Below are 9,258 nucleotides of genomic sequence, written 5' to 3' on the forward strand. Positions count from 1 at the left end.
GCGAATCTTGCAACTAAAAGGTTATAGGTGGGGTCGAGGGCTCACTTGGTGGTGAGCTCTCTGCCTCCCACAACCCCATCACGTACGTACCCCCCCCCCCTCCCCCAAACAACCTTGATGTAATATTGAATTTTTTATAATTTAAAAATGAACTATAGGATAAATAAGTTCATACTCCCTTCGTTCTAATTTATGTGAACCCGTTGACTGGGCACAAAGTTTAAGAAAAAATGAAGATTTTGGAAATTTGTGGTCCTAAACAAGTCAAAAAGGGGTCCATCGTATTTGTGTGATTATAAAAGTTTCTCATTAAGAATATAATTGTAAGTTTAAGCTAAATTGTTTTCAAATTTAGAAAGAGGTCATTTTTTTTGGAACGGACCAAATAAGTTCACATAAACTGGAATGGAAAGAGTAATTCATAAACTCCAAACTTTGACTCTGATGTTATGGATCCTTGATAACAACAGTCGTGATAGGTAGGGAGAAAAGGGACGAATACGACTAAACGAGGGCAAAGAAGTTTAACCCCAGTATCTAAACGGTGTATAATGATATAGTAACCGTTATGCTACAGCTCAATATTCTATTTAATCAGTTTACTTGTGATCTCTAAAATCACAAGGGAGTAATGTACCGTGGTAAATTGCTCATGCACAACAATGAAAAAGTGGATGATAGGAAGAATTTCAACTAAAGATTTCAATAATCAGGTATTAAAATTTTCATTTTTATTCATAGTACCTGTAGTTTTATTTATTTATTCTCTTTTGGCTTCTTCATATTAATCAGTTAAAAGTCGGAGTAGTGGAAAAAATAGTTTGTTACGGTACCCATTCAGTTAAGCTTTTCAAGATCTTCTATGACCTAGATCTGTATGAAGTACTCAATTGATCTTCTTTTTCATTTTCTCTCATTATATACAAACATTAACTGCTTCGTATTCTCCCTAGGGCGTTGATAAAATTGCAACCTTTTTAGTCATATATACAAGTATTGAGCTCAAACTCCTGAATTTATATTCGTTCAGTTATTTACCTAATCTATAACTCCTTTTCAACAAGTAAAGTTGGTGAAATTAAGCAATTTAATTTGTAAAAAAAAAAACCAGAAAATGACTGTTTGATATCAAAATGGCGAAATAGAAAAGTTACAGTAAGATTTCCCGGTGTTTATAGCTCCCTCACAATTTCCATAAGGTAAAAGTGGAGGGGAAAGAAAAGAGCTCTATGTTCCAAACATTTTGGTCTCTGTAATAATTCAATCTTTACATAGGTGGGATTGACAAGAGCAGTGATCAATCAATCTTTACAGCAGAATATATCTTCCGAAGAAACCACAAGCATGCCAAGAAGCCAATAGTCCCGGTGAGTAGAAAAAATGCATAAGCCCCAATCAGCATATAACCAAAGTAGAGAATACCTGAGACCAGCTTTGAGATTTCCAACTTGGCACTGAAATAGTAGATGGAATACAAGAATAGGTACAATGCAGAAGAGCCGGAAGTCAAATAGGCTCGCCACCACCAGCGATAGTCCTCACAGCATAATTGGAAGTAGGCTAGTACTATGGTTATCTCCGCGCAAGTGACTATAAGTATGGTAAAGACAATGAAGAGAAATCCGAATATGTAATAAAACTGGTTGAGCCATATGGATGTCAAGACAAAATATAGCTCTATAAACACTGCACCATACGGAAGTATGCCTCCGAAAAGCGTAGTGAATAGAGGATTCATGTACCAAGGCTGCAAAGGTATCAGTCTAGGAATCTTATTTGTTTAACAGGATCCTCAACTGCAGGTTTTCTATAACCAAGGAAGCTTCCCAGGAAGACTAATGGTACTGAAATACCAAACCAGAGAAGCACAAGGACGAACATTGTCCCAAAAGGTACAGCTCCAGAAGATTTCTCTCCCCATATTAGAGCATTCAGCATGAAAAAGATGGAAAAAAGAAAAGCAGGGAACATAAAGGCTGTTTGCAATGACATTTTTTTCCAGTCTGTTCCTTTGAACATTTTGTACAATCGAGCTGAGGAGTAACCAGCAAATAAGCCCATGAACACCCATAGCAAAACCAAGGCGGTCATTAGCCCACCACGATTAGAAGGCGAGAGAAATCCAAGTAAAGCAAATATCATTGTGACAAGGGACATTCCGAGAACTTGGATTCCTGTCCCAACATGAACACACAGTAAACTGGAATTTTCAGGTGGCCTGAAGACATCTCCATGTAGCAAGCTGAATGTCAAGGGGAAGGACAAGGAAGGTGTTAATTAAAAAACAATGTACCTCAAATGAAACGTCATATGTAAATACTACTTTGTTGTCTGCAACAATCTCTTGAGGTACAGAGTTTGTCCGGAATACAGTTGGCTTCCCAGGTTTGCATGTCGTAAGTTTAGTGTTCTGTTCATCCCACTTCTTGTAGCCATGGTTAATACTGATTCAAATCAGCATGTGAGCTCAGAACACGAGAGTTACCGAGAGAGAAAAAGAAGTTATCTCCAATAGATATGCATAGAAATGCCAAAGCAAACCAATAAATATACCTTCTAGTAACAAAATTATGCATTCAAATTTCATCATTCAAGGTTGCCAATGCAATGAAAGATCAGGGCCAATTAATCTGTAGGACTTTTGATATTGCTGGATCCAAATTACATGGAAACATAGTCAAATTAGACACTGGAAAACCTTGAACACTTCTATCACTCAAATAAGTGCACAAACTTGAGCAAGTAGAAACTATGAGAGCTGCTAAACAGGCCATGAAACTATGATAAACCAGCAGAAACTTAGAGTTGAATGCTGCATCACGAATGTTCGGAAACGTGAATGTCCTAGAACTACAATAAATGAAATGTACCAGTTACAAAAGACCACTGCCGCTGCACATTCTGAAATCATCACTAAGCATGCAAAACTAATTCTATTTCTGAATGCCTAATCATCGTTTCACAAAAGAGAACAACAGAAAAAAAGGTCAAAGGAAAATGAGAGAGAGAAGGGAAGTGGTATAAGAAGACTTTCATTCAAGTAGTGAAAGCTTGAAAGTTGTTCAAACCTGAGGGGAATAACCTCAAAACCAACAACACGAGCAGTGCCCGTCTCTAGATCCTCGTGATACATAACCTTGAAATTCAAATGGTTATTCATAAAATAACTTTTCTCTTTCCTCTGCAAAACCAACTTTTACAGTCAACAAACAATTAACAACATTCAGAGATGACAACAAAACAGTAAGATTCAGACCCCCAGCAAATCTCCCTTTAAATCCAACTTGAAATCCACGTTCATAAACTTTTTCTCCGCTTCCATCCATCTTTCGCCGAGGAACTGCCACAGGAAGATTGTCCAGAATCCTGTACAATGTCAAATGTATATGAGATGTATCCAAAAACTGTATTTAGTATCTAATCAGCACAAAACTAAATCTAATCAGCACAAAACTAACTTCAAAACTTATAACTATCTAGGCAAAAGTATTTAGGCATCCACAAGTCCATCACCACATAAGTAGAAATAAAACAGCACAATCAGCAAAATGACTTAAGTAAAACAAAGGGAGTCGCAATTAATTATTCACCCTTACATGTTAACTCGGTAATCGTCATCAATTTTGTCTTTGAAATTCTTAGCAGAAACTGCATCAAGTTTGATTCTACATGCCACTTTGCAGGACTCTGTCTCTCTCAATCTTGAACTGGAGAACTTTTTAAAATTAGCTCAGAACTAACATACATTCAAACCATACCATAATTTTCTTTAGTAATGGATTGCTAAAAGACACTCACAGTATAGATAGAATTCTCAATGCGGTCACCTCGAAGAACTTCTCCCAAATTCTCTGCACTGTTGGAAACTTTTGGAGGTTTACAATAGTCCAGGAAGTAATAATCATATGGCAGCTGTGTCTTCATGGATGAAAGCTTGTTTACTTTAACATGAAGAGAATCACCCTGTGAAGAAGTTGGTAGGTTTATTTGTTGCGGAAGCCAAATGTATATAGTGTGAATAAGTCACAACTACTATACCAAAAATTATGACAGCCACCAAATAATAAATAAGACAATAAAACAACAATAAAGGGAACACCAGAATTTACGAGGTTCGGCTAATTTTGCCTACTCTTCGGACACAACCAATATTTTATTTCACTCCAAAAATACAAGTGAAATAATACTAAAAAGAGAAGATACAAATGCCTTAAACAGATGAGAAGGCAAATGAGAGGTGTGTTTCAATCCTAAACATTAGGCCTTCTTTTATAGGGGAAAAATCTCCCCCAAACTTAACTCCCAACCAATGTGGGACTTTGGCATTTTGCCAAACTTCAACAAATCTCCAACTTGGCAAAATTCCACATTTTCAATTCTCTCTCAATAACAAATTTTGGTTGTGTCTTCATTTTCAATCTTTAGTGTTCAACAATGTTGATCAAATCCAAACAATGTTGAAACTTGATCGCAGTCACCACCTTAGTTTGCATATCAGCAGGATTCTCCGTAGTATGAATTTTCTTCACTGTGACTCCTCCTTCTTCTATGATTTCTCGTACGAAATGATACCGAACATCAATATGCTTCGTCCTTGCATGATAAACTTGGTTCTTCGCTAATTGAATAGCACTTTGACTATCACAAAAAATTGTGATACCTTTTTGTTCAACACCAAGTTCCTTTAGCAATCCTTGAAGCCAAATTGCCTCCTTCACAGCCTCTGTAATAGCCATGTACTCTGCCTCTGTTGTAGACAAAGCAACTGTTGACTGCAAAGTAGACTTCCAACTAACTGGTGCTTTTGCAAAAGTAAACACATAACCAGTAGTTGATCTTCGTTTGTCCAGATCACCCGCAAAATCTGAGTCACAATATCCAACTACAGACTGATTGTATTCCTGCTCAAAAACTAACCCGATATCTACAGTATTATGAATATACCGTAGAATCCACTTCACAGCTTGCCAATGCTCCTTCCCTGGATTGTGCATATATCTGCTAATAACTCCAACAGCTTGTGAAATGTCAGGCCTTGTGCAAACCATTGCATACACCAAGCTACCAACAACATTTGCGTATGGTACCTTTGACATATACTCTCGTTCAGCTTCATCCATTGGCGACATATTAGTACTTAGCTTAAAATGGGGAGCAAGTGGAGTACTAACTGGCTTAGTCTTGTCATCTATGCCAAAACGTTGTAGTACTCTCTTCAAATATTCTTTCTGAGATAAACAGAGTTTCTTTGAACGTCTATCTCTAATTATCTCCATGCCAAGAATTTTCTTTGCCTCACCCAGATCCTTCATCTCGAACTCCTTCTTCAGTTGATTCTTCAATTTATCAATTTCTTCCGAATTCTTGGAAGCTATCAACATATCATCAACGTATAGGAGAAGATATACAAAGGAACCATCTTTAAGCTTGCGCAAATACACACAATGATCGTATTTGCTTCTCTTGTACCCTTGCCGCAACATAAACTCGTCAAATCGCTTGTACCATTGTCTAGAAGATTGTTTCAATCCGTACAACGATTTTTCAAGTTTGCACACCATATTTTCTTTTCCAGCAACTTTGAATCCTTCTGGCTGAGTCATGTAGATTTTCTCCTCCAAGTTTCCATGTAAAAACGCAGTTTTTACATCCATCTGAACTAGTTCCAAATCCAATTGTGCTACCAAAGCCAACATAATTCTAATGGAGGAATGTTTTACAACTGGAGAAAACACTTCATTGTAATCAATTCCCTCCTTTTGAGCATATCCTTTGGCCACCAATCTTGCTTTTTAGCGAACATCTACTTGGTTAAGAAATCCTTCCTTCTTTGCAAATACCCATTTGCACCCAATTGCTTTCTTTCCCTTCGGGAGATTGGCCAATCTCCATGTATGATTTTGATAAAGGGACTGTATTTCATCATTCATGGCAATCCTCCACTTATCTTCTTCTGAACTTTGGACAATATCTTTATAAGTGGTAGGAACATCATCAGCTACAATTGAGGTTGCACAAGCAACCGTCTCTATGAGACGAACAGGTTTCGTTATTGTTCTTTTTGGCCTGCTGGTTGCTATTGATTCAAGTTGTTGTTGAGGTTCCTGAGTTGGAATCTCCTCTACTGGCTCTCCTTCCAGAGGGTAATCTTCATTTGTTTCCTCCTCTGCTTCTTGTGTAGGAAAAATAAATTTTTCCTCAAACTCCACCTGCTTAGAAGCACCTTTATTTTGTTTGGTGTCTTCTGTTACCTTATTTACCATAGCAGATTCATCAAAGGTAACATCTCTGCTGAATATTACTTTCTTTGTCATAGGACACCATAAGCGATATCCTTTGACTCCAGAAGTAATTCCCATAAAAATAGTCTTCTTTGCCCTTGGATCCAATTTTGACTCCGTCACATGATAATATGCAGTTGAGCCAAACACGTGCAAAGAGTTATAATCTACAACAGGTTTTCCATACCATTTTTCAAATGGTGTCTTGCCATCAATAGCAGCAGATGGTAGACGATTAATGAGGTGGCATGCATATGTAACTGCCTCAGCCCAAAATTCTTTGCCCAAGCCAGCATTGGACAACATACACCGTACCTTCTCCAGCAAGGTCCGGTTCATACGTTCAGCCACTCCATTCTGTTGTGGTGTATGTCTGACAGTGAAGTGTCGGACGATGCCATCATTTTGACAGACCTTATTGAAATGATCATTTTTGTATTCACCTCCATTGTCTGTGCGAATACACTTGATCCTCTTGCCTGTTTGATTCTCCACCATCGTCTTCCATTTGAGAAAAATTCCCAGCACTTCATCTTTGTTTTTCATTGTATACACCCACACTCTTCGAGAAAAATCATCAACAAAGGTTACAAAATAGTGCTTCCCACCCAATGAAGGTGTTTTGGAAGGACCCCAAACATCAGAGTGTACATAATCCAAAATGCCTTTAGTATTATGGATTGCTGTACCAAATTTAACCCTTGTCTGTTTCCCTTTGACACAATGCTCACAAAACTCCAAATTGCAAGCCTTTACTCCTTTTAACAATCCTTGATCTGATAGAGTTTTCAAGGATTTTCCTCCAGCATGTCCCAAGCGCATGTGCCATAGCTTGGTTGCTTCTGCCTCTTTGTCGTCACTGGATGTCACTGTCGTTGTCCCAATAACTGTACTGCCACGATAGCGGTACATATTATTATTCTTCCGATTAGCCTTCATTACCACTAGTGCACCAGAGCATACTCTCATCACTCCATTTTCTGCAATGATTTTGAACCCTTTTGATTCTAGGGCTCCTACAGAGATGAGATTCTTCTTCAAATCCGGTACAAATCGAACATTTGTTAATGTTCTGATCATTCCATCATGGTTCCTTAATCGTATTGAACCAATGCCATATAAGGTAAGAGGGCTGTTATCCGCTGTGTGGATGACTCCATATTCTCCTTCTTGAAATTCCACGAACCAGTCCCTGTTGGGACACATATGATGGCTACAAGCCGAGTCCATCAATCATATGTCTGATGATGTTGATGACTCTGTTGTAACTAATGAGAAGTCTGAATCATCACAATCAGCTACATTTGAATCCATAATGGCCTTTCCATTATTATATTTGGCCTTATTCTTCAACTTCGGACAGTCTTTCTTCCAGTGCCCTTTTTCTCGACAAAAGGCACATTCATCTTTGCTGGGTCTGGATCTTGACTTGGATCTTCCCTTCTTTGTCCTCGTTTGATTTTGAGGACGACCCCTTACAAATAGTGCTTCTCCTTCTCCGCCCTTCTGTTTTTCTCGCTTTCTTTGTTCATAGCTGTACAAAGCCGAACAAACTTCTCTGAGAGAAACTTCGTCATTTCCATGGAGTAGAGTAGTTTCAAGGTGCTCGTACTCATCAGGAAGTGACGCCAACAACATCAAGGCCAAGTCACCATCATCATAAATTGTATCCATATTTTGCAAATCTGTGACCAACTTATTGAAACTGGTGATATGTTCATTCATCGTGGTACCAGGAACATAGGTGAAGTGAAACAGTCTCTTCTTCATGTACAATTTATTTTGACTGTTTTTCTTCAAAAATTTATCCTCCAGTGCTTTCCATAATTTACTTGCAGAAGTTTCCTTTGTGTATGGATATTTCTGCTCTCTAGCAAGATAGGATCGAATGGTACCGCAAGCAACACGGTTGATAATTCTCCAATCTTCTTCTCCAATAACATCTGGTTTCTTTTCTTCAATGGCCAGATCTAGCCCTTGTTGAAAAAGGACATCTAGAACCTCGTCTTGCCACATCCCAAAATGTCCGGACCCGTCAAAAATTTCTACCGCAAATTTCGCATTTGACACAATTCTTGTCATAAGCGAAGATGCCAATGATGACGTATTGTTGACACTTGATGTAGATTCTTCTTGTTTATTGTCTCCCATCTTTGACACAAATATTATTTAATAGCCGACGACACAAATCAAGATTATTTCCTTTTTGATGTAGAAGATCAGACTAAGCTGCAACTACAGAGCATACTCAGATAAAACCTTGACTCAGTTACCAAGATAAATCTTTTCTGATGTGGAAGATCAGACTATGCTGCAACCACAGAGCATACTTAGACAGTACCTTGGCTCTGATACCAATTGTTGCGGAAGCCAAATGTATATAGTGTGAATAAGTCACAACTACTATACCAAAAATTATGACAGCCACCAAATAATAAATAAGACAATAAAACAACAATAAAGGGAACACCAGAATTTACGAGGTTCGGCTAATTTTGCCTACTCCTCGGACACAACCAATATTTTATTTCACTCCAAAAATACAAGTGAAATAATACTAAAAAGAGAAAATACAAATGCCTTAAACAGATGAGAAGGCAAATGAGAGGTGTGTTTCAATCCTAAACATTAGGCCTTCTTTTATAGGGGAAAAATCTCCCCCAAACTTAACTCCCAACCAATGTGGGACTTTGGCATTTTGCCAAACTTCAACATTATTCACAAGCAGAACCATTTCAAATAAAAAAACACCTTAATGTAAATTAGTATTACTATTATCAAACTATCCTCTATACAGAGAGGATCCTAGATTTTAAGTCAATTGGCGCAAACAACACTGTATCCTCTACATCTTTGTGGCAATATGTGCAGTCTCGGTATAATTAAAATATTTTAAAGATTTTTCAAACTACGTATATATTGTTCAATGAAACCTAAAATAGTGGCTATGACCACGACTGTCGAAGCTTTTATTCTG

At 37.8% G+C, this 9,258-nt stretch overlaps 1 pseudogene; it reads right to left on the reverse strand.

Annotated features, from left to right (window-relative positions):
- Window positions 1–1,116: 1,116 nt before the first annotated feature.
- LOC107797706 (transmembrane 9 superfamily member 7-like) lies at window positions 1,117–3,924 on the reverse strand (annotated as a pseudogene).
- Between the last annotated feature and the right edge of the window lie 5,334 nt (window positions 3,925–9,258).

Source organism: Nicotiana tabacum, chromosome 11, assembly GCF_000715075.1.
Source record: "Nicotiana tabacum cultivar K326 chromosome 11, ASM71507v2, whole genome shotgun sequence".
Taxonomy (NCBI): Eukaryota; Viridiplantae; Streptophyta; class Magnoliopsida; order Solanales; family Solanaceae; genus Nicotiana; species Nicotiana tabacum.